The 25,304-nt window shown below is 50.8% G+C and overlaps 1 protein-coding gene across 4 annotated transcripts in view; it reads right to left on the bottom strand.

Moving 5' to 3' along the window:
- DAAM2 (dishevelled associated activator of morphogenesis 2) overlaps positions 1-25,304 on the bottom strand; it is a 125,584-nt gene that overhangs the window by 78,143 nt on the left and 22,137 nt on the right. Inside the window, exon 1 of one of the 4 annotated variants that reach the window (XM_048225652.2) lies at positions 143-736. The exons of the other annotated variants lie outside the window; for them this stretch is intronic. The gene's annotated coding sequence lies outside the window, so the exon portion shown is untranslated. Of the gene's footprint in view, positions 1-142; positions 737-25,304 lie in introns of those variants that run through there. 4 annotated transcript variants of the gene reach the window in all.

Here is a 25,304-nt window from a genome sequence, read left to right as displayed (position 1 = left end):
GCACCCCCACAGCCACGGCAGCCTCCTGCGGTGCCGTCTCTTCCCCATCACCCCATGCCAAGTCTCAGGGGACAACGCAGCACTACTAGTACAGAGAAACCCTGTCCCCAGCCACAGACAGCAACCCGGCCCATTCTCTTACCACATACACTGAGTCACAGAAGGATCCAGGCGGCCCCTCCTCTGCGCGTGAGCTGGGCACCCTCAGAAGGGCCCCCTTCTTGCCTTAAGGCTCTCCTGTTGTTGTCCTGAATCTTTGATAAGTTTTGAACAAGGAGCCTTGGATTTCCATTTTGCACTGGGCCCCGCAAATCATGCAGCTGGCCCTGCCCATCTTCTCCGGCAGCCAGCTCAGGGACTCTTTCCCAGGAAGAGCAGCCCAGCCAGCCACTCCCTGTGTGTTTCCAAAAATGTTACCCACAGTCCCTGAATGGTCAGGACGGAACAGAGACAAGTTACTTTAATCGGGAGTGGCTTCCTGCCCAAATGGCCTTGATGGGCAACTCAGTAACTGCTAGACTGCTCCTCACCCCACCTCTCCTCTGTATCCCGCTTCACCCCTTCATGACACCACGTCCCCTGGTTTCCAACCACGTTGTCCTTCTCCTCTGAAATGCACCATGGCTCACTGGTGCTCACTGAAATTCCCAGAGAGCATGGACATTTCCACTCATATCCCCAATCCCCCCCACGGGGCTCTTTGAGCACGCGCAGCAGGAACATGATAAGAGTGAATGGGTTTAAATAAATTGCAGTGTTTCCTGAATTCTTGACCCTATCATAAGACATATCAGTGTGATATCACATTACACATACACAAAGATTGTATGTCTTTCTGCAATGGGATAGATACTAAACGCAAGAGACTTGTGTTAGTTCCAAGTCTGCTCCTTCTACATCTGGGCTCACAGTATTTCCCCCATCCCATTGTCCCCAAGCCGGTCTCTGCATCCTCACCCTCCTCTCCTCCCCCTGCAGGTCCCATCCTCTTCGGGAAGCGTTCCTGATCATCCTGACCTTCTTGAGCTCTCCGAAACGCACTGAGCACTCTTTGCTCTGTTGGGAGGACACTTCATCATATACCACTTCATGGCACCCCATGTTATTTGATTTCTTGTGTTAACTTAAATTTTTTACACCAGTGAGCTTTTCCCCTTATCTAGGCTCTGAGCTCCACAGGAATGGTTCTCGGCACAGAGCCATGTATGCCGAAGGTCCTCTCCCCGATGGAAAGACATTGAATGACAGCGAGTGGAAGTAGGGTAGAAAAAGAACAGAAAGTTATTAATTCACCCAGAAGTAAATCCTCATGGCAAACCCAATAAACTCAGATACTTCGATCCTTTCTCTTCTGGAGTCTACTGGAGGTCAAAGGCATCCAGACCTTGGCCAGACACCCTCAAGAGGTGTCTCAAGTGGCACTCAACAAGAGGCAAAGGCATGCGCCTTTATAAACCCGCGTGGTTAAATCCCATCTTGGCATTCCCAGACAAAACACAGGACATTTTCATTTCTGTTTGTGTCTATTCGCCATCTCCTTCCTGCAAACGAAAGGCATCTTGCATAAAAGGCGTAAGAGATGTTTTTCCCCTCTATGCTTTGAGGAATGGGATGGTAATCTTCCAGGGGAATGGAGACCCTGGCTCCAGGACTTGAGGCTCTAGAAGCCAAGCCACCCCTCCCAACAGCTACAAGCCCCGGGAGCAGTCTTTGTGTGGACTCTCCCATTTCTAAACTCCCTTTGTTTGACCTTAACGTCCCTGCAAGCTCTGCCCTGATTCTCTCCACCAAAGGGGCTTTATTGACTCGGCAGGGCACCTCATCTGCCCCCTTAGTGCCCAGGAATGGAGGCCCATGACCCACCTCTCCCTGGAACCACACTTCTGGGTACCCTTCCAGAGGCCCTCTAACCCGTTCGCCCTCCTCCTGGGGTTTCAGAACACTGAAATGCTGACACCTGGCCCCACACTCCAGGCTGCTCTCTTGCCTCTGATTTCAACCAGCTGCTTCTCTCTGTCTGGAGCAGCTTGTCTCTGGCCCTCCTCAGGCTCCTGGCCACTCACAGGGCAAGCCCCGCTCCCTTCCCCACAGGTGTGGCTTAGGCACCCCTCCCTGGCATCCTGCATCTCTCCCACCATCAAACATCAGACAGAGCTGCTCTTGCTTCCTGAGCTACAGTCACTGTCATGGGGCTGTGACCTCTTGGGGTTGGGGACAGTGCCACACAGTTTATCAGGAATGTGCACCGAGCCTGGCACACAGCAGAAGTGCTCAGACTTTGCCAAGGTTCATATCTCAGATCTCTGTCCTTCTCTCTCAGCCTTCCTCCCTCCAGACAAACCTTCCGTGTCCCTATTGCAGACTAGTTCTGTGACGGTCACCCCCAGATCCACCTCCCTGCCGTCTCCGCCTCCATATGCCCAGCTCCCCACATCTCTGTTTGGCTGTGCTCACACAATCCCACCAACTTCCTCTCAGAGGGACTTCATCTCCCTTCAGACCACCCTGGCTTTTTTCTGTGCAAGATGCCACAGTCCTGAGGTTCAAAACTACAGAATCATCCTTAACTCTTCCTTTGTCTGCAGCACTGCTGCCTGCCGGCATTTTATAGGCTTATCTCAGTTCTCACAACAAACCCTTAGAAGTGGATATTCGCATCCTGATTTTACAGAGGAGGCAAGGGGGGGGGGTCTCCAAGAAGTCAAGGGACCTGCCCAAGGTCAAGGGACCTGCGCAAGGTCGAGAGCACATAATCCACTGAGCTGGGATCAAAGGCAGATTTTGACCATTTGTCCAGAGCCCCTGCTCTTCCCCACAGCACATGCGTGCACACCTCTCTTCTCTACTTGATACATTACCCAATCACTCTCGACACCCAGTCAAGTCTACCCAGAAATGCTTCCTGTATGAGCCCTTTGCTCTGCTATGGGGACGCTCAGGCCCCACTCAGACACACAGGGTGCAGCTGTGTGGTCACAGAGTCTGGCTGGCAGCTCCGACCTCGCCTCGCGCTCACTCAGTAAGCAGGTACACGCTCTAAGCTCGGAAAGGGTTCTTCGAGGCACCACCCTCTCTTACAGGTGTGGTTGATCCCCAGGCCAGGCTGAGGCTGAGCCTGAACCTTTTCTTTGGGATTCCACCTGCGCCCTGCTCACACCCTCTGCTTGGCCTCAGGCCCAAACCGCCAATAAGCTCCCTGCTAGGAGCACATCTGGGTTCTCATCCATCTTCCCTCAATTTAGCTCTTGGTTCGCCCACTCCCAGCAGATCTCCAATGGCAGCGCATACTAAGGGGCTTAGCAAAGATGCAAGTTCCAGGGCCCTGGTCTCAGAGTTTGAGTCAGCAAGGACCCAGGAATCTGCATTCTAACAAGCTCCCCGAGTGACCCAGGATGCAAGTAGTTTAAGTCTCTCTAGGTTCTCGTACCTCCTCTTACAACAGCATCTGTATCAACTTTCTTCACAATTCACCCCTTCTTTCCCAACTTGTGATCAAATCCTCCAGGTCTCCCCACACCTCATTGTCCTGTAGAATCACAGGGTACACTGGAAAACATCAACGCCTGATCCCAGACAGAACCAACTAAAACAGAATCTCTGGGTGGATGTCAGGGAGCCAGCAGGGTGAGCAGCTCATCCCGCTTTACCCCAGATTATCCTGGTTTTAATAATGAAAGTTCTACATCACAGGGGACCTCTCAGTCCTGCAAAATTGAAACAATAGGAACCCCAAGGGTTCTGGCATTTGTAAGTCTCCCTAGGTGATTCTAATTTGCAAAACACTGGACTACATCTGGGTTGAGAGATGTCTCTCCCACTCAGCCAACTGCCTGGGGGCATTCCCTAAAGCCAGAGTTCACCTGCCTTTTGTTTTCATTTAACTTGGGTCATTTTAGGATGTGTCTCTAGACCAGCAGCATCCCATTACCTGGGAACTGGTTAATGAAAAAATGGAGCCAATCCTAACTCATTTGCTCTTCTCTCAGCAACAGTAGATCCTTGGCAAGCCCCTACAGAGAGCCAGTGGCACTGACCGATTTGAGTGAAGTGAGGTTTAAGGAGTTAACTGTCAGGCAAGAGAGGGCTTGGTGGTGGAGGTGGTTTGACTCTGGGAGGTCAGTCCCCAGGGAGCTGCAGTGGTGCTCAGAGGGGGCTTGGCTTTGATTCAGAGGCAACAAGTGTTTACTGACCACTAACTAACCAGCTGGCTTGTTCATGCCAGTTCATTAAATTCAATACTAACTGTCGAATACATGGTGTTGGGTAAAACCTGCCTCATCTTGCTGGAGCTCAGGACCATTTGAGAAACTAAAGCACGAAGCTGACAGATGGAGGTCACAGTATCAGCCATGCTCTGATAAAGCCGTCCAAGTATGTGGCTTTACGCCTCTGGCCCAATGGACTGCCTGATATTCCACCCAATGAGGCCAGCTCCCAGGTCCTGTCACTGGAATAGGAGGGTGGTCTGTGGACCTCCCGTAGGAGACGGTTCCTGACCTCATCTCCCAGAACCGGCCAGATGCACCCACCCTGCAGAAGATCCCAGAAAGGGGTGAAGTGTTGGCAGGCCCAGCTCATAACTTCTTCTAGAGTCACTGGTTAGGGATGCCTCGCCTCCTCCCTTGAGGAAGTGATTGAGAGGATGAGGTCTGAGAGCAAACAGCCAGGGCTGTCCCCTGCCTTCTGTCCCTGCATGTTAGAGTCACTCCTGTCCTCACCCCCACCCCCCAGAGATGCTGGCCTGGTCTGGGGAGGGGCCAGGCACTGAGGTTTTGTCAAAGTCTCACAGGTGATGCTAAGGTGCCATTAGGACTGCGTAACCACCCAAGGGAGATTCTCTTGTGGAAACGAGAAGCCAGGGATGTCCTCTCTAAGGGTCGGAGCGTTCCTATCTCACAACCAGGGAAACCAGTGCTCAGGAATATCTCACCTATGCCCAGAGCCAGCAGACGGAACTGTAAGGAGGAGTAATGGCAGTGAATGGATCTGCTTCCTCCAAATATCGGTAGACTTGGGGGTTTTCAGCCGGTTGGGAGCCAGATCAGCTAAAGCAGCAGCTCTAGAATCTCCTGGGGGGGCTTCTTAAAATGCAGCTCACTGAGCCCCACCCCCTGAGAGTCTGATTCAGAAGGAGGGCTGTGTAGCTGTGGGAAGAAAAGACATAGGCCGATTTGGTCTCCAGCCACGGCTCAGCTTTGCCGCCAACTAGCAGGATGACCTTGCCTGACTCACTCAACCTTTCCGAGGTTGTTTCTTCGTTTGTTAAACGGACATCCCAGCAGCAATGGCCACATGTGTTTCTCAGGAACTGACAGAGGATATGGAAAGCTCCTCGGGTGGTACACGGCCCATGGTAGGAATGGGGATAAACTGTAGATGTTAATTATTATTTATAGATATTGTTATTTAGGGATGGCTCCTTCGAAAAGACTGGGAGGAGGTTTTGAGTGCAGGCAAGAATACCAAGAGGCAGAACACCAAGGAGAGAGTGCGCCAAGTCTTAGAGGATGCAGGGAGGGGAGCCAGAAACGGAGCATAAGCCCATGCACAGAAGTGGCAGAGGGTGGGGCCGGCTGGAGATCTGGCTGAGAGAGGGGCTGGTATTCAAAGGCACCCAAAATATAACTTCCTTCTCTTCAAGCTCATAATTTACTCCACCCCCCACCCCCATCTCTGGGCCATACTCCACATGCCCCTGTCCAGGCTCATTTGTTAGAACTACCCCCTCACCCCTGCCCTAGGGACTCAAGGAATCTTAGCAATGTGTCCAATTCTCATTCTGGAGGAAAAGAAGCAAAATAAAAGGGGGGAAATGCTCTCTGTCGGCCTGCCTCATTGTAGGACTTCCCACAGCCCCCCAGTCCTCCTCTCCCTCAAGAGATGGCCATCTTGAGTCAGCGTCTGGTTGGAAGTATCCAAACCAACAGGGACCCCAATGGCCGGCTTTCCCTCATCCAACCATGAAGCCGCCTCCGCCGTCTCCGCCAACACATGCCCCTTCCCTTTCTCACAACTAGACTCAGGGCTCATCTCCCCAAACTTCATGGGATAACAAGAATTGCTCCCTCCAAGTGTACACCCATTCCTTCCATCCATTCCACAAGTGTTCGCCGCCCACCTATTCCATGACCAGGCACCGTGCCGGGCAGTGGGGATTCCAACATGAAGAAGGCACAGTTCCTGCCCCCCTGTGGGCCGAGGAAGAGAGCACGAGATCTGGAGCGCGTGTGGTCAGAAGGAGAAAACGGGGCCTCTTGTCATGCTCTTCAAGTCGCGCTCATGCTCTTCGACCCCCTCTTCTAACGTGAGAGGAGGTCTCCCAGCCACTAGCGGGGTGTGCCAAATCTTCCTCTTCTCTCTCTCTCGCACACACAGAACACACCAAAGAAAACACACCCATATCAGACACAGATAACACACTTCATGGTTCCATGTTGCTGTCCATCCTATAGACTTTAGAAATTTGTCTGAGCCTCAGTGAAGGTCTTCTTCAGTAACAGCCCTGACCCCTCTATCTGGCAACTTAACTTCTTTGACCTGCTTGGATGTCCCAGGCACTGGAGATACAGAGAAGAATAAGATATATTCCTGAACACCTAGAGATCCAAGTCTAGTGGGAGAGGCAGGCACTTCAACAGTCATGACACAATATGGACATTGTGATGTGAGGGGCGCCTGGGTGGCTCAGTCATTAACCGTCTGCCTTCGGCTCAGGGCGTGATCCTGGAGTTCTGGAATCAAGCCCCACGTCAGGCTCTTCCACGGGAGCCTGCTTCTTACTCTCCCACTCCCCCTGCTTGTGTTCCCTCTCTCGCTGGCTCTCTCTCTGTCAAATGAATAAATAAAATCTTAAAAAAAAAAAAAAGACATTGTGATGTGAGTATATGGAGGCATCTAACACATCCCAGTTGTTGACAAGGAGGATACCAAGGGAGGCTTCCTGGAGGAGGCAATCAAGAGAAGCAGTAAGTCTAAAATCAAGCCTGTGCATTGGCTTAGTGCCTGCCATTTCTGGCCACCTTAATCATTTCCCACTGACTTTGCTCCCATCCCTTCCTTGCCCCTCCATCTCTGAATGCGCAGGACACTGGGGCTTTTGGAAAAACAAATTCATGTGCAAATGGTGTGATTGTGGGTGGATTTTCTCCCTCCTTTTTTTTTTTTTTAAAGATTTTATTTATTCATTTGACAGAGAGAGAGATAGCCAGTGAGAGAGGGAACACAAGCAGGGGGAGTGGGAGAGGAAGAAGCAGGCTCATAGCAGAGGAGCCTGATGTGGGGCTCGATCCCATAACACCGGGATCACGCCCTGAGCCAAAGGCAGACGCTTAACCGCTGTGCCACCCAGGCGCCCCTTTCTCCCTCCTTTTATTTAGACTTAATGTTACAATACCAAGAACTACTTATGTAATAAAAGCCAAATTTATACAGCAAGAAGCTATTTCCCCTGGCTATTTTTAGGTGGTACCCAGATACCCGCCTTGGCCTTTCAACTCCAGTGCAAACGAAGGACAGAACGGAGTTTTCAAATGTGGCACTACCGTCTTTTCTAGCGGGAACCGGCTCCTGTTAGCCCAAAAGGGGTAGGGCTGAGAGCCAGAGCTGGCCCAGGCCCTGCAAAGAAGGAGCTGGGCTGCAAGTCAAAGGCCTCTTTAACTTAGGAAGCAGAGTGGGGAGGAAGGTGTCACCCCCCCACTTTGGTCAAGCACAGGGATCCAAAGAGGTAGCGAAAATCACTGTTCTTGTCAAGACTGAAGAAGAACAGGGGCGTCTGGGTGGCTCAGCCGTTAAGTGTCTGCCTTCGGCTCAGGGCGTGATCCCGGCATTCCGGGATTGAGCCCCACATCAGGCTCCTCCACTGGGAGCCTGCTTCTTCCTCTCCCACTCCCCCTGCTTGTGTTCCCTCCCTCGCTGGCTGTCTCTCTCTCTGTCAAATGAATAAATAAAATCTTTAAAAAAAAAAAAAAAGACTGAAGAAGAACAGAAAGATGTAGGTTTTCGTGTGCATAGGAACAGCAGAGAACCAGAAGCCCAAATAGCCCTTGCTAACATGAATCAAGATTTCCTCTGACGCGAGCGGTCTGCCCTGATATTTACCCCTGGTTGAGTTGACTGAGGCCAATCCCTGTTTCTCTGGGGTTTTTATTAATTATTCAAGGGACGATATTTTATTTCACTGAGCGCTGGCTGAAGAACCTTGGCCCAGAGACTCCTTTCTGAGACGCAGCAAAGACCTCAGGGATAGGATGGGGCTGAGAATCTAGAATTTTACCTTCTAAACTTGGCTCTGCTGCTAACTAGCTGAAGACCCTGGGAAAGTTAACTTCTCTGAGTCTCATCTTTTTCATCTGTACAAAGAGAATATGACAGGACGTGTGCTGTAACACAGTCATGAGGAGTAACTGACAATTCAGGAATAACACTGCATGTCTGACCCACAGTATTTTACAAGGAAAATATTTAAAATATTTCCTAATACATTTTGTCCCTGGGAAATCCAGGTGTTTCATTTTTTTTCCCTTTCCTTTCTCTTGTACCGTTTTAATATCAGAGCTAAGGCACGCCCTTCTTTCCCCCAGGCAAAGAACACACAGAGAGCCCCCAGAACACAAAGGTCAACAGAATTGGAAATGGCTGCCAAAAGGTAATGCTCTTTTCTCTAGTCGGGAATTGAGGAGGAACCTTTCTAGGACTGGGAGGGAAATGAAGTCAATGGCCAGGATTTCACTACTCCCATCCCCACCAGGGGTTGGGGAGAGGGACATCGTTAGAAACGACCCAGTGTCTCAGAGAATCCCAGGACAGGGAAATACCATGCCCCTTGGACAAGCCCAGCCTTCAGAGGGGCCCAGAGCCACACAGCTCTGCCACGGGAAGGTTCACAAGGACCAGGGGCTGCCCTCAGGCCCACCCGTCTAGAGTCTTCACCTCCAGAGAAGAGCTGGACACTCAAGCCCTCCAGGGACAGGTGGGGGTCCCAGGAGAGCCAGGGGGCCTGGGGAAGCCAACGCTTCAGCAACAGGTTCCAGGTCTGCCTTCAAAAGCCCTGGTAACAAGACCAGAAGTGGCCCCTTCAGCAGGGTTCAGCACAGGAGCAGACACAGAGGGGAACACAGAACACATCAGTGAAGAACGGCAGGGACCCTGTGGCCCCATGGGGAGACACCCTCCCAGGGAGTCTGAATTGGGACCTCACTGGACCATGAGCCATGGTCTCGCATCGGAACAGGTTAAAGCACCTTTATTAATCGAGCTAAGATTTTTATGGCAGGTGACCGATTACAGGAAATAATTGGTTTTCCCTGCACGTGGGAGTTGTATATATTTTTGCCTCCCATTTCAGTACGACTTCGGCCAATATTAGCTGCTATCATCATCACCATCATCATCAACAAAATGTTATTCTCAGATTGACACAGAGGGAGGGAAGATGAGAGCAAGGACAAAAACAGCTCTGCTTGTGTCAGATCTGAGTGCTCGCAGGACTGAGGGCGGCTGGCTGGAGGCAAGGGGCAGGGAAGGGAAGAGAAGGGCAAGGGACCGCCTTTGGGCCTTACCCCTCACCCGAGTATTTCCCCTCTCCTGTTCTCATTCCCTGCAAATGAGTCAACCCTCCCCTCGCACCCAGGTTTACTGCTAACAAATCTGTCCACTCTTCTGCCCTAGCCTCTGTACCCGCCTGTGAGGTAGGGGCTACAGGGCCCCTCCACTCCCGCCAACCCCCTGGCCATGGTCACAAGCCTGAGCTGTGGTGTCAGGCGGCCTGAGCACAGGTCCCAGCACTGCTTCTCATCGGCTGTCATCTCTGGTGAGTTCCTGTGCCTCCCTGTGCCTCAGTGTCCCCGTCTGAGAATGAGAATCACAGCAACATGCTTTATAAGGTTTATGGGGGTTACATAGGGGGCTCGTGTACAGTGACGAGGGAGCACTGTGCCAGCATCGACAACGGCATGCTTTCTCAAGGATGATTTCCATGACCATTTGAATAAACTGTCTCCCTCCCATTTTCCATGTAGACTTAGTACCGTGTGAGACAGTACTACTTTTTTATTCTCTCTCCTTGAGATGTTTTTGTTCATCATCCCTTGCTGTATGCACAGGGCCTAGAATCACTGCCTAGCACAGAGTAGGTCTTTGTAATAAAGAAGGAATTCCTATGAAACTTTATAACTTATAACCTTAGGCAGATTATGGAACTTTACATGCCTCAGTTTACTCATCTGGAAAATGGGGTTTGGTGCCCATATCCCCAAATTGATGTGAGGATTAAATGAGATACCATTTGTGACTATACCCACTCCAGCCCTGGATACATGACAGATGGGTGCTGGCCGATCTCGGAGGACAGGCTCGGCCTGACTTGGGCAGAGCCTGCAATGGTTAATTCCAGGCTCTCTTCCCCCCATGGGAGGCAAGGCTGGCCGGCAGGACCACTGGCAGCTGTCCAGGTGGAGGATGAATGTCAGAGGTGGGTGCCTGCGGGGCTGCCCTGGTCCTGATACAGGGTCTTGACCCAGGCAGCTGGAGTCTCTCCCCACCCCCTGCTGCTGAGAGGCACTGCCTGGGCCTGCAGCATTTGGGAGCCAGTGCAGGAGCTGAGCGGTGGGAACCTCCACCCGCCTGGGTCCCACGCCACATCCTGGCCTTGGAGGAGGTGGGTCCGAGGCCTGGACTCGCTTCCCATCCATTCCCGGGTGGCCTGCTCTCCCGCCGGCCCAGCTGGGCCCACTGAACCCGAGGGCTGTAGGGGCAGGTCTGTCTCTCAGCACTGCCCCGCCCCCACACACACGAAGAGGAGGACACAGGCCTCAGCATAAGGAGGGTGTGGAATTTAGAGCCCAGCTCTGTGAGCACTGAAGCTGACCTGCCTGCCCAGCCTGCGGGAGGGAGTGTGTTCAAAGACAAAGCCATGGAGGGGACACAGTGAAGAGCTGGTTTCAACCAGCAGTTTCCTGCTTTTCCCATTTCTCACAATTCCCCAACTTTCCAGCAACTTTGCCTAGTGTCCATCCCTCTGACAACTGACCCAGGAAGAAATGAAAACAGATAGACACACAAGCTTAGCATGGATGGTGAAAATTAGTTAAGTGAAAACTAGTGTCCGTCCTGTGAATTCATTCATTCCACAATCACATACAGAGATTCCACCCTGTGCCAAGCACGGCCCCGAGGGATATGGTGGTGAATACAACAGACCTGCTCATCAAAAGTGCTCTCTGTTGGGGAAGCAGGTGCAAGTGGCGAGCAGGTCGGGGAGGGGTAGAGTGCAGGGTAGAGCTGCACAGGGCATGGTGGGTGAATAGGTGAGGGGTCTCTAACCCAGCCTGGGGAAGGAGGCAGAGCCAGGAATCTGGGAAGGATGATACCACAGAGGTCTGGCAGGCAGCATCTTGGGGGGAAATACAGGAGCTGATGAATGAAGAAATGATATCCCTCACAAGGGCACTGGCTTGGAATCTGCAGGGGACACTGTCTCCAGGGTGACAGTGGTCTTCACTCCCATCTCCTCACTCTCCAGGGATTTTCACTAGAAAATAAGCCCTCCAAGGGATGCCTGGGTGCCTTGGTTGGTTAAGTGTTTGACTCTTGATTTCAGCTCAGGTCATGAACTCAGGGTGGTAGGATTGAGTCCTGCCTCAGACTCTGCTCTCAGTGTCCCTCTCCCTCTGCTCCTCCCCCTGCTCTCTCTCTCTCTCAAATAAATAAATAAATAAATAAATAAATAAATAAATAAAATCTTGCAGCCACTCTGGAAAACAATATGGAGGTTCCTTGAGAAGTTAAAAATAGAACTACCCTATGACCCAGCAATTTACCCAAAGGATACAAACATAGTGATTTGAAAGGGCACCTGCACCCTAATGTTTATAGCAGCAATGTCCACAACAGCCAAGTATGGAAAGAGTCCAGATGTCTATAGACAGATGGATGAATAGAGAAGATGTGGGGGGGGGTATACATGTTCCAATAGTGGAATATTACTCAACCATCAAAAAGAACGAAATCTTGCCATTTACAATGACATGGATGGAACTAAAGGGTATCATGCTAAGTGAAATAAGTCAGTCAGAAAGACAATTATCATATGATTTCACTCATATGTGGAATTTAAGAAACAAAACAGAGAAACATGGGGAAGGGAAGGAAAAATAAAATAAGATAAAAACAGAGAGGGAGGCAAACCATAAGAGATTCTTAACTCTAGGAAACAAACTGACGATTGCTGGAGGGGAGAGGGTGGGGGAATGGGGTAACTGGGTGATGGCCATTAAGGAGGGCATGTGATGTAATGAGCACTGGGTGTTATATAAGACGGATGAATCACTGACCTCTACCCCTGAAACTAATAATACACTGTATGTTAACTAAATTGAATTTAAATTAAGGGGAAGGAAGGGAGGGAGGGAAGCCCTCCGAGACATGGACATGGTCAGTCGGCATCCCAGAGCTTGGAGCAGTGGTGCACATGCATGTGGGAGGCACTCGGCAAATGTACCTGACTGCCCCAGCGAGTAAATAAACTCCCTGAAGGTGAGATCGCTACTGACCCAGAAAAGCCCTTGCTCCCTTCTTATCTCACTGGAATTCACAAAAATTCTGTTGTTGGATCTCTCACATGCTGCAACTCTCTAGCTGGTGCAAACAAGGTACCATCTTAGTCTCCAACATAGGTGTCGGTCCCAGGCATAGACAGTGGGGTCTGTCTGTTTCCCAAAGTGCCACCAGCTTCCCCACATGGCCATACCCCTCCAAAAGCCCTGGGCACAGCTATGAGAATCACATGCCAATGTGGACAAAAGCCAGAAAGGGCAGGCAACTGGCACCAATGTCCACACCTAGGTCTCTACAGAAAAACACGGTGCTGCCACCCATACTCAGCCATGGGCACATTGCAGGCCAGTGTACACACTGCTCCCCAGCCCCGCCTTGGAAGGCATACACAGAGAAGACACCAATTAGAGCACTTGGTTCAGATACCACCAAGGAGCTGGCCCCTGGGCCAATGGCCCAAACACCAGCCATCTTGTTTCCTTCTCAGTGGGAGATGATGAAGAGCACAGGCTCCCCTCATTTTTCGCTTGACCAATATTTAATGAGGACTTACTATGTGCTAGACCCTGTTGCTGGGACTAGGAATGCACAGTTGGTCCTATCAGAATCCCTGTGTTCTGAAGCTCAGAGTCTAGGGAGAGACAGGGAGAAGAGTGGTTTTCACACTCCGTGCTAAGTGCTACATGAGGGTAGGTCTTCAGGGCCAGAGATGAGGGAGAACCTCATTTCCCTGAAAGTGGGGGGAAGAGGGGTTGGAGAAACACAGGAGTGGTGGGGCTTGAACTAAGTTTTGAAGGATGCTAGATATTCACCAGGTACCAACCTCCAGACAGAGGGAAGGGCAAGAGTTTAAACACAGGCTGTGAGAGGTGGGGTGTGCAGACGTGGTCCGGCACTTGGTCGTGACGGGACTACCCTCCCTGGATGCTGAAACTGAGTTTGGGATTTTCCAAATTTCCCTTTGATCCATTAAGAGAATCTATCTTCAGACCAAGGACGTCAAGGGGGATCACACTACACCCAGAGACAGAGGCAACTCAGCAGCCTCTCCCAAGCCCCACATCCCATCAGGCGCAGGGCTGCTTTGACAGACACCCACTCAGAGAGCCAAAGTGAGAGGGCCACTGCTCTCTGGAGCGACCAAGGGCCATTCCACAAGCTCAGGTACAAACACCTGACTCTGGGGCAGACCACCCTGCTCTGCTCCTGAATGGCCACACTTCCACTGCCTGGTGTCAATGAACTCAGCCCCAACTTTTCTCTGATGTACCCCATCGGTGTCTCCCACACAGCAGTTGGGAGGCACAGGATGTTGGCCGTGGGGGTAGCTATCCTCACCAAGACCATGTTACAGGGCAGAAGACTGAGGCTTGAGAAGCAAGGCCACTTGCCCCAGGACAAACTCATGACAGAGCGTGTCTAGAACCCCAACCCCCAATTTTCAGCACAGAACTCTCCTTTCCTGCTAGAGGACAGTTATACAGGCTTACCCTGCTTTGGTTCTTAGCTTCCCCTTAAGTGCTTTCTCCTGAAGGTAGTGTCCATAGTAGAAACAACAACTACAAAAGTGTAATTAAAAACAAACCAAAACCTCCAAAATTCTTAGCCAAGATGCATCAGTGAACATTTTGAGAGTCCTGCAAGGGCCCAAGCTATACCACCCCTTTCTTTGGATGGTGTTCCCTAATATTCCAGAAGCAAATTCACAATTTCTGGTCTTTACCTCAAATTTTCCCTCTGAAGCCTGGAGAATACTTAGAAATGCTATTTAAATAAGGGAAGGCGCTCGCAACGGTCCATCAAAAAGTTTTGGATCTGCCAAGTTGAAGTTCTGGAAACTGCAAGTGTGTGTGCGAAAATCGCTATCGGCCTGCCATCGGTATGCTCCTTCCTAAGCCCCAGGGAGAGAAATCAGCAGCAGCAGAAAGCAAACAAACCTGCCTGGTGCCCAGGGATTTGGGAATTTTAGGAGGATCAGATGGTATTTTGGTTTTCCAGAAAAGAAGAGCTATCGGTCATGCCAGCTATACAACTCGAGGATTTGGGTAGAAATGCAAAAAGACAGAGAGAGAGACAGTGATTTGAGACTCACCCCAAATGACTTCTCTCCAGCTTGTGAGTGCCACAGAGATGCTCACTTTTTGAGAGACTTGCTTTCCCAACATGGTCCTAATGGCTCACAGAATATGTCCTGTCTTGGGAGTGATGAAGCAATGACTTTCAGAAGGCAGGGAGCCCAGAAATTCCCAAGGGCACAAGGGCAAGGCTCTCAAAAGCCAAAAAACATCTCTACCAACTGTTGGTTCTTCAGACCAGTTACACTGGATCCCGGGAGCTGGCCCTACAACCACTTTCTCCCCAGGCCTTTCTTCCTACCACTGACCAGACACCTGGCCAGCAGGCAGAAGCTGAACCACGGCAGACGTTGAGCCAGGCCCAGTATATGCCTTATCTCATAGGGACCCAAGACACCTACCCTTTAGGACACACATACGATGTGAGCCTCGTCCCTATTTCCCACTAGAAATTGGAGGTTCACAAAGGCCAGATTATTTGGTACCAGTAGAGCAGGACTAGGTCTCTCTCTTACCGCAATCTGCCCAAGAGGGGTTGGGACCACTGCATGTGGTGCTCAGGCTGTGACCTGCGAGGGGTGCGTGGCCTGTGAGGGAACGCACAGGCTGGACACTTAGCACCCACACCATGCGCACCTGTGCTCTTGCAACGCCCAGAGGCCCAGGTCCAAGTCCACCTGCCCAATAACACCCACATCAGGGAACGGCGTCGGTGGAGCCCCAGCACCTCCTGATGCCACATGGAGAGTGTGGATGGGAACAGGTGAGCTGGCTGTTTCTACAGCAGGTTTACTTTCCCCGCTGAGGAACAACACTCTTTAACTTCCCATCAAGCCTCTGCGTGGGGAAGCAGCATCCCTGACCAGAACTTCCCCTTTGCAGGTTAGCCACCTGGGCTCCACCTGAGCCCATGCCCAGGTCACCTCTCGCCACTGTTCCCCACTAGCCAGGCAGTTGGAATAACCTGGTTCTGGAGAACCCGCTTCTTCACTCTCTTGGATCCTCCTCTCTGATTCTGACCCAGCTGGCCTCACTCCATAGGGGAAGGGGAAGGAGGAGCAGAGATTTGTGTCTGGGCCCCGACTGGAGCTGGCTCCCCATGACACGACTTCCGTGGCACCTTCTCTCGAGGAGAAGGCACGAGCAGGTCCTCTCTGGCTCATGATTTCCCCTCTTCCAGCTCATCCTGCCTGCAGGAGCTGGGAGGCCTCTCCTGCACGCTGACGTGAACCCTATGTCCTGAATCTGCAAAACCATCTCTGTCAGGGATTTGGGGCTTGTTTTCTTATTTAACTGAAAATGCTAACATGGGAGCCCAGGCGCTGGCAGGGGCCTGCCCTTCAGCGGCTGCTAGAGAAAATTCTTGCTTTGAAATTTGGATCTCTCACATCTCCCCTCATGCCCCGCACGGGATGTCAAAACAAAGTGGGACACCAATCGTGGGGCACAGGGAGTGGGCAGGCTCAGGTTTCAGGGCCAGTGACGGATTTAGCTCCAGGCGGCTTCATTGTCCTACTCACAAGGAGATCTTGATTTCCCAAAATGGCTCAGCTAAACCCCAAAAAGCCACCTGCTGTGGCTGGGGCTCTTTGCGGGGGTGGGGGGGGGTGGGGGAGGGGGAGGTCATGGGGTTTATGCCCAGGCAGTTTCCTGAATGTCTGCTGCCTGGCAGGCCTGGCGTTGGGGCTGGGGGAGATGGCCAAGTCCTACTGATTCCTGTCGTTGAGGAGATAAACCAGGAACAAATTACTGACGTGTAGCACACGGAAAGTCACTCCCGAGGTAAGCACAAAGTGACAGGGTCACAGAGGAGGAACTCAGCATGTTGGAGAGGACTGAGGGGTAGAGGGTCATGGCAGGACAGAAAGAAGAACATCTGATCTGCATAAGGAGTCAACATCTCAGGAGTAGATAGGCTGCATGAGTGGGAGGAGGAGGGCACACCAGGGGGTGGGGACAGCGGAGGCAAAGGCCAGGAGGCATAAAGACAGAGCATGTTCGAGGCAGGGCACGCAGGGCAGGGGGGCTGCAGAGTGGGGCTTCTGGGGGCTTAGGAAGGACTCAGTGCAGAAGATGCCCCTGGAGATGAAGAACGGGGTGGGCCCATCATGAGAAGGGGTCCAGCAGGCCGTGGGGAACTAGCAAATGTCTTTCAGCAGACGCTACCTCCATCTGGGCCAGGGTGGCCCCGTCTAGCCCACTGTCAGTGTCACTGGCACATCTATTCATTCACATATTGTCAGGGCTGCTTTGGTACCAGAGTCAAGTGATGACAACAGAGACTGGGGGGCCACCAAAGCCAAAATATTTGCTCTCAGGACCCTCACAGAAAACGTTTGATGGCTTCTAACGCAGAAGATGGACAGGCCACAGAAGTCTGGAGAAAGGACGACCAGACGACTGTCCAGGACCCAAGTGAGGGACAGTAATCAGAGAGTGACGATACACGGGGGCATGACTTAAAAGTAGGCGCAACCACAAGCTACCTTACGGCCAGACCCAAAATCTCAGCAGTAGGAGGAAGAGGAGATGGAAGAAGAAGAGGAGGTCTGGGTCCCAGGTCTCTTGTCTCCAGCCACCCGCACTGGTGGGATGTGTGATCCTTGCAGGGGGCTGGTTACCCAGCCCTATCCGAGAGCCAAGGCACAAGCCAGCATGGTGTGCCTACAAGTCACAGGGATGCTGCTTCAGCCTTCTCACCTAACAGCTGGATCCTGGGAAAGGTCTGCAATTCTAGAAAGAACCAAGAAGACCTCTCTCTGAGAGGAGACCACACAGTGCCCCCGGGAAGCCCCACACACACTCTTCCTCGCCTTAGCCCAACCTGTCCCATCTGCCAAGGCTGAGAGGGGGCATCCTTGCACTGCAGGTCAGAGCCACTGTGTCGGAAGTGGGGGTCCCAATTCCCAATTCAGGGTCTTCCCACTCTCCTGACTTGCATGCTCCTCTCTGAGTCTCTGCCCTGGGTCCACCCTGATCCTGTGTGGACTGGAACCCCCTGGGCTGCCGCCGCTGAGCCCGGCTTGCCCCGCCCCGAGGAGGGCGGATGGCAGACCCATCTCCCCCTGCTCACACTGACCGCACCTCTCCCTTCTTGCACTAGATCAATGGAGCCTTTCTTTCTCTCAGCTCTCTTCTGTCCAAGCTCATGGTGCGGAGCCCAGCTTCAGAAACAAAGCAGTAAAAGTTAAACACTATCATTTTAGGAAACCGCTTGGTGCCAACTCGCACAGAAACAAACTCAGAACTAAAATCGCAGGCCAGTGGCAGGTTATGTGGTAGCCATTCAGGCAAGGCGGAATGAAAGCATTCCGTTTTTAGATTACTATTAAAATGAAAACAAAAGGAAACATTTCTCAAGAAAAAGAAGTCTCTCAAGCGGAGTTCTCAACACACTCCTGTCCAGGGTCTCTGGGCCCATCTGAAAGACAAGAGGAGGACCCAGGCTGTGCAGCCAGGTGGGCCGGGGCCTCCCCCAGTCTTATGCCCGTCCATGTCTCCAGTGCCACCAGAAGAGGGGACGAACAGGGACCATTGGCTCAACTTTGCTGAACAAACGCATGAAGGAATGATTGAATGAAGACATCCTGGTTCCAAAATCTACCAGCCCTGTGTCCCCAGGCAAGGCCCTGCACCTCTCTGAGCCTCTGTTTCTTCATTTGTAAAAATCCCTCCAATTACACAACTCAGAAATATCACCAGTTGGGTCCCAGACCACTGCCACAAAGCAAGTACAGCCATACAGCGAGTCAAGCAGATCCTGCGGCTTCCCAGCACCTACAAAAGCTATGCTTGCACTATACTGCAGTCCGTTAAGCATACGATAGCATTATGTCTAAAAAAACAATGTACAGACCTTAATTAAAAAATATTTTATTGCTAAAAACTGCCATCCATCCTCTGAGCTTTCCGCAAGTCATAATCACTGCTTGCAGGTCACCGTAACAAATATAATAATAAAAGTTTGAAGTATTGTGACAATTAAATGTGAATTGTTTTTAAATGTGACACAGAGACACAGAGTGAGCAAATGCTGTTGGAGAAATGTACCAATCGATCTGCCCCGCACAGGGCTGCCACAGCCTGCAATTTGTAAAAAAAAAAAAAAAAAAAAAAAAAAAAAAAAAAAAAAAAAAGCCACTAACCGCAAAGTGCAATACAATGAAGTAGGCTTATATTCATGACTCAAAAAATGACTGCACGAACCAAATGAGACGTGCTCATGAAGCCCCTGGCACAGTGACAGGCACAGTCACGGCCCAGGATAAATGGCAGTTGTTATTGTTACTTTTCAAAGACGGCTTTAACCCCACATTGAAAACCTCTTTCCCGACCCTCACACCCTCCTGACTCCATCCTTCCATTTTTGTTTCAGCAACCCCCCAGCTAGAGCCTGGCACAAGTGGGGGCACAGGAAATAGTTGCCAGGGCAGAATTCAGCACAGAGCTACTCTGATCCTGAGCTCACTCACAGTCTTGGGTGAGCACAGGAGTGAAGGCTGCTGCTACATCCGGCCTCCTCCGTGGGAGGCCACCCTTGGGCCCGGAGCCCAGCCCTCCAAACTCTACCTGCCATTCAAGGCCAGGGAGCTCACCTGTGCCCATGCGGGGGCTGGCTGGTCATTTGGCTCTGCAGAGGCAGGGTGCCCGCTCAGACCCTTTCTGCCCGCTGCACAGATCTCTCTCCCCATTCCTTCTCGCCCTGAGCACAGGGCATCGTAAGCCTCCCCCCAGGACGGTCTTCCCAGGCTGCAGAACAACAGGCATTCTTCCCTGCCCTTTGCAGACCTGCCCCCTCCCACTCCAGCACGGCCTGCTGCTGCTCCTGACAGCTGCCCCAGTCCAACAGACCTCTTTGGAGCCTGGAGAACACGCTCAGAGCCTGGTGTGTTCCCTCTACCCCAGGAGGAAGAGGAATTGGCTTGAGTTCCCTGCTGAGACAGAATCCCAGGGTCGCTCCCTTCACTCTCAGGCTGCAAGAGTCATTTGGCCTCGGGCATCTTTGCAAACAGCCTTCATTGGCCACTCTTTGTTTTCCCCAAATGAGAGAAATCTGACATCAGCCCCAGCCCCTCCTTGATCTTCACTGCTTCCCCCTTGCCCCCCCCCCAACCACCAGGCTCCAGATACTCCAGATACTTCCAGATGTCAACCCTCAGCTCCCTGCCTCAAGGGTGACAAGCAGTGGGAGGAGGGGGCGGAGGCTATCCCCAATCCAAAACTCACTACCCACCAGGAATCCCAAACCCCACTTCTGTCTCCTCCTTCCCACATTTGCCCATCAGATTCCATCCAGCAAGAATCACCAAACTCAAACCCAAATCTGTAATCCACAGAAAGGAGGAGGATGCAACGTGGGTTTCTTTCACTTACCAAGTTTATCCAGCTAGTTTCCAACTTTCTTTTTAGGGATCCTGAGCTCAGTCTTTAAGAATGATCCTTGTGTGTCCCAGAGCCAGGGCTGGGGAGTGGGAGGCAGGGGCCACAATGGGGGCTGATGACAGGGAGTTCTTCCTCGGGCATGGATTCCTGGGAGATGTGCGCTTGATTCAAAGCAGCCCCCCTCTTCCGGAGGGTCCAGCACTCAAATCCAGCCCAGGAGGGTCCCAGCTGCCGCCCAGTGAGGCACCCAGCAGGGGAGGCAGCCTTAAAGGGACAGCCTGCCCAGAGAGCCCATGGGGAAAAGCTAGACAGGAAGGAGTGAGCAAGGACGAGCCAGCTTCCTCCAGGGAAAAGCTGTGAACAAGCACCAGGATCCTGGCTCACTGGTTGCCTAATTCTGAGGATCGACAGACTTGTCCCCTCTCCTGATGTGTGAGACACTTATGCAGAAAGACCCTTCTCCAGGGGAAGGTTCCCTGCATGTGGCTCCTCCCTCAGGGCTGAACTGACCCATAGGACAGGACAATAACCAATAACAAATATTAATCACTTACTATGCACAAGGCAGTGTCCTAAGTACTTTGCCCAAAGGAGCTCTGGTCCCCAAATTTGAGGACGTAGGTATTGTTATTGTTTAGGATGTTAGGACTGTTCCCATTTTACAGATGAGGAAACTGTAGAGAGACTAAATCGCTGAGGTCTCACAGGTAATGGATGGAAACGTTAGGTTCTGAATAGAAGTGGTTCTACCCGCACTCAACCACCAACCTTTCTCTAGAAGGATTATGGGAGCATCATGACAGTAACCAATTTCAGGTGGAGCACTTGCCGAAGTCAGGTTCATGCCATAGAAAAGGCAACATGGGAGACAAGGTGTCTGCCCTCTCAACGCTCGCTAAAAGGAATTCCCCAAACAGTAACACGAGACTTGTCTGGAGGGCGGTATCGCTGAGCTTTTTCTCATCTTTATAGATTTCTTTATTTTCCACACTTTCCTTTTATAAAGAGGAAAACATAATAAAGATCCCACTTTGTACTTCCTGCTCAAATATTTCAAATGACCAAGATAGAGCAGGACGATTTAAGCGCTCCACACGGATTCTAGGAGGAAGGAGAACCGCGACATTAGCAGGTCAGCGCAGCAATACTGAGAGTAAGTCTATCAGAGTTCGGTTTTGCCCGTTATAAATCTACAAGCTGGTTTTGGGTCAAATTAAAGCCATCGCTTCTTCTTTCAGCCAAAACTAAAATAAAAAGTGTTTTCAAACCTGGTAATTTCCAAAACTCCGTTAAGAACCAACAGCTCATATGTTATTCCAGAACTTTCCTAATTTGATCACCCCCCTCCTCGGCAGTTTCCTCTCACTTTATCCCCCCGACCCCCAGCAGCCAGGCCAGTCTTCCAGGGCTTTCCTTAAGCCTACCCAGCACTCTGACGCTTGCTTAGGCAATGCCTTCCCTGCCTGGCACTTCCTTTTCTTCCCATAAAGTCCCAGCTTACTTGTCACTGCTCCCATGGAGCCTGCCACCCCCACGAGCAGAATTAATTGCTTCTTTCTGAGCTCCCACAAGCTTTGCTCATCTGGAACATGCTGTTAGAGCGGGCACCACACTGGATTCTAATTAAGTTAGTGTCTTCGCTCACTTTTCTATCCCTAGCACCTAGCACCAAAATATCCATGGGATACGGCAATACATGATGATAATAATAATACGGTCTGAAGAGCAAGTATAGTTTTCCAGGTACTTCCTTCAACATTAGCTCATTTGAGCTTCAAAACAGGTTTGAGATGGGAAGGAAGGAAGTGAGTAATGCCTGGGGTCCTTGAAACTCTACCTTTTGAAGGTTAAGTTTGCCCAGATGGCCTTGAAGGGCTGGCCTGACTCCTGCACCTCACTCTCAGCTAAGCCAGACCGTTCCCATCTCCTGCTCCGCCCTCCCCATGCTTACCAGCACTCCATCCCAACATCTCCTTGCCCCAGGCTCCTCCATCAGCCAGGCAGTGCGGCACCCGAGGGCCAGTGGGCCTGGAGATAATGCTTCCCAGCTGGTGAGTAGCACGCATGCTCTCTGGACGAGTGAATGCAGCATCACCAGGATACTCATGAGGCCATAGCTTCTAGTGAGAATCCAGAATGATCTTGCCACTTTTATGGAAGAAAACTCTGTCATGCAGTCCTGGCTATACCCAACCAGGCAGCCAGTCCACAAACTGGCTTTGGGGTCACTGGGACAGGGCGTGGACCGAAAGTGCCCAGAGTGTTAGAGCCAGAAGGCAACTTAGAGATTCCATTGCCCAACCCCCTTCCAGACAGCCTGGAAAATTGGGCACAGACTGGGGAGGGACTTGTCAGAGGCACAGAGAGAAACGGTGGCAAAGGGAGGGCTGGCACTTGAGCCCTCTCTGATCCAACCAAGGAAAACACAACTTTGTATTAAAAGGAAGCCACAAAGGCCAAATTATTTTGTAGGACATTCTTCAAGTACACAACATACAAATGGTATTTGAACGCAATACCACACACAGAAAACACTTAATGAAGGAAAAACAGAGGAAAGTAATGAGCAAAAGAGGGCCCATGGGTCAAAGTCTAAAACTATTTCTGGGTTGACTTTAGCAGAATGCATTGAAGTGAGGATACCATGGAGTGATAACTTTCTTTTATCCTCAAGTAACATTATTTATAGTTGTGATAGTTATTGGTACTTAGTCAAATATCACTGGCCCCCGCCCCTCACTGCAGGCATGAAGCAGATTGTACTTCCTGGCCACTTGTGTTTGAGTGCAGCCGCGTCTCTAATTCTGGCCCATGAGCTGCAAGCAGAAGCTGAGTGTCGTGACGGTTAATTGTACGGGTCAACTTGGTTAGGCCAGGGTACCAGATACTTGGTCAAACTTGATGTCACTGTGAAGGTATTTTTCAGATGAGAGAAACATTGAAGTCAATAGACTTTGGGTAAAGCAGATTACCATCCATAATGTCGGTGGGCTGCATCTAATCATTTGAAGGTCTTAAAGAAAAGACTGTCATCCGCAAGGAAGAGGGAATTCTCCCTCCAGACTGACTTTGAACTAGAGCTGCAGCATGCACTCTTCTCTGGGTCTCCAGCCTACAGGGCTGCCCTGCAGATTTTGGATGTGTCAGCCCCACAGTCAAGTGAGCAAATTCCTTAAAGTAAATCTAGATAGATAGGTAGGGTAGATGATAGATAGACAGATAGATAGATAGATGATAGAAAGATAGAAAGAAAGATAGATGATAGATAGATATAGAGATATATATACATTCTTCTGGTTCCGTTTCTCTGGAGAACCCTGACTAACACAGTCACTAATTAGTGGTCTAGAATGTTCAATCAGCAGGACACAACCCCCTTTCTTGTTGGCACAACAATCATTAACATTTAAGGAAGTGCCTGTTCTGCAGCCCGGGTTCCTGAATGACTATAATGTGTAGAGATCTGTGTTGACCCACCACAAACAATAGAATGAGTAGGAAATAAGCCTCTCTTATTTGAAGTCACTGAAATTTGGGGACTGTGTGTTACCACAGCATAATTTAACTTATACTGTTTGTCTTAGATTTGAGGTGCTGGAGTGTGAGGAAAGACATCCAAAAAAGTAATGGAATCATAAAAGGGTTTTGCTCCTGGCTGGCCACCGAGTCCCAGACACATGGCTCCCCCCCAGCTACACAGCTTCCTTCACAGTCTATGCTGGGGTCCTGGGACATCTTAACGCACAATCCAAGCACAGTTGTATAAATGCGTCAAAGGTACAATCTCACTGGTGAAAGAAACTTCCCTAGAAAATGTTCAGAGTTCGGCTGAGGAATCTGACCCTGGGCCTTGAATGGGAAATTCTCCAAAGAACAAAAGTTTCCACTACGGCAACAAGAATGTTAAACATGATTTAAAAAAAAAAAAAAAAATCTTTTCTCAGTAAGAAAAATGAGACCATGAGTATTTATAAGCCAAAACCCAAAGGCCATTCCCTGGTTCCTGTGAGGTTTCCTGCTGTATGGGGAGAGTCAAGCGCATTAGAGAAGGTATTAGAAGGGAGCAGGATGTCCTTGGCTCGAATGCAGATGGGTCAGTGGGGGACCTTTGAGGAAAGCTATCACAGCGTGCTGGTGATTCTCCTCAGGGTGACCCAGAGGCTCCTGGGACTCTGCATCTCCTTCTCAATGGATAAACCCAGTCTCCTAACTTCAAATATGCTACAGAGATGAACTCAGGGACACAGTAAGATATAACAGACCTGGGGCACCTGGGTGGCTCAGTCAGTTAAGCCTGTGACTTGATTTCCGCTCAAGTTATGACACCAGGGTCCTGGGATCAAGCCCTGCATTGGGCTCCCTGCTCAGTGGGGAGTCTGCTTCCCCCCTCTCTCTCCCCTCTGCCCCTCTCCGCTCTCTCTCTCAAATAAATAAATAAATAAATAAATAAATAAATAATCTAAAAAAAAAAAAAAAAGGCTATAACAGACCTAAACTCTTCAAGGAAGAATTTAGCTTAGGCTAGTGGCGCTCAGCAGGGACATTTCCCAGGGACTTGAGGCAACGTCGGGAGACCTTTTCGGTGGTCAGGATGAGGCAATGCTACTGGTATCAAATGTGTAGAGGCCAGTGATGCTGCTAAATATCTTCTGACACACAGGATGGCCCCTCACCCCCAACAGAGAATTATCAGGCTAGTATGAAGGTTGAGAAACCCTGCCTGAGACGAAGTCCCTAGTTATTAGCGTGTGAAGGTTTATTTATTTATTTTTAAAGATTTTAGTTATTTATTTGAGAGAGAGAGAGCAAGAAGAAAGTATGAGCGGGGTGTGGGGAGAGGGAGAAACAGACCCCCCACTGAGCAGAGAGCCCAACCCGGGGCTCGATCCCAGGACCCTAAAGATCAAGACCCGAGCCAAAGGCAGATGCTTAACTGACTGAGCCACCCAGGCGCCCCGTGGGGTGTGAGGGTTAAGAACAAAGAGCATGAATACACGCTCTGGAGTGAAACGCTCCAAGGCGCGGGGAGATGTACAGAGTCATATACATGTGCATCTACGTAAATACCCATATCCACATACAGATCCACGTAAACTGACTAGACCACGAAGCTTTCTGAGACGTAGCACAGTTCCCATCAGTAGGGAAATAAGGTTTGCTGCTCTCTCTCCTCTGATGAGGGAGGAAGCCAGCATGAGGGTCAGAGTAGAGATCTGCAAAGTGAGGTTAGGGGCAAAAGTTCAGAGCGAGGCTGGGGAATAAAGCCAGCATCGTGAACAGAGGGGTGAGCTGCAG

Source organism: Ursus arctos, unplaced genomic scaffold (genome assembly GCF_023065955.2).
Source record: "Ursus arctos isolate Adak ecotype North America unplaced genomic scaffold, UrsArc2.0 scaffold_31, whole genome shotgun sequence".
NCBI lineage: Eukaryota > Metazoa > Chordata > Mammalia > Carnivora > Ursidae > Ursus > Ursus arctos.
The sequence above is the reverse complement of the archived record's forward strand: the minus strand, read 5'-3'. Positions and strand labels throughout refer to the sequence as shown.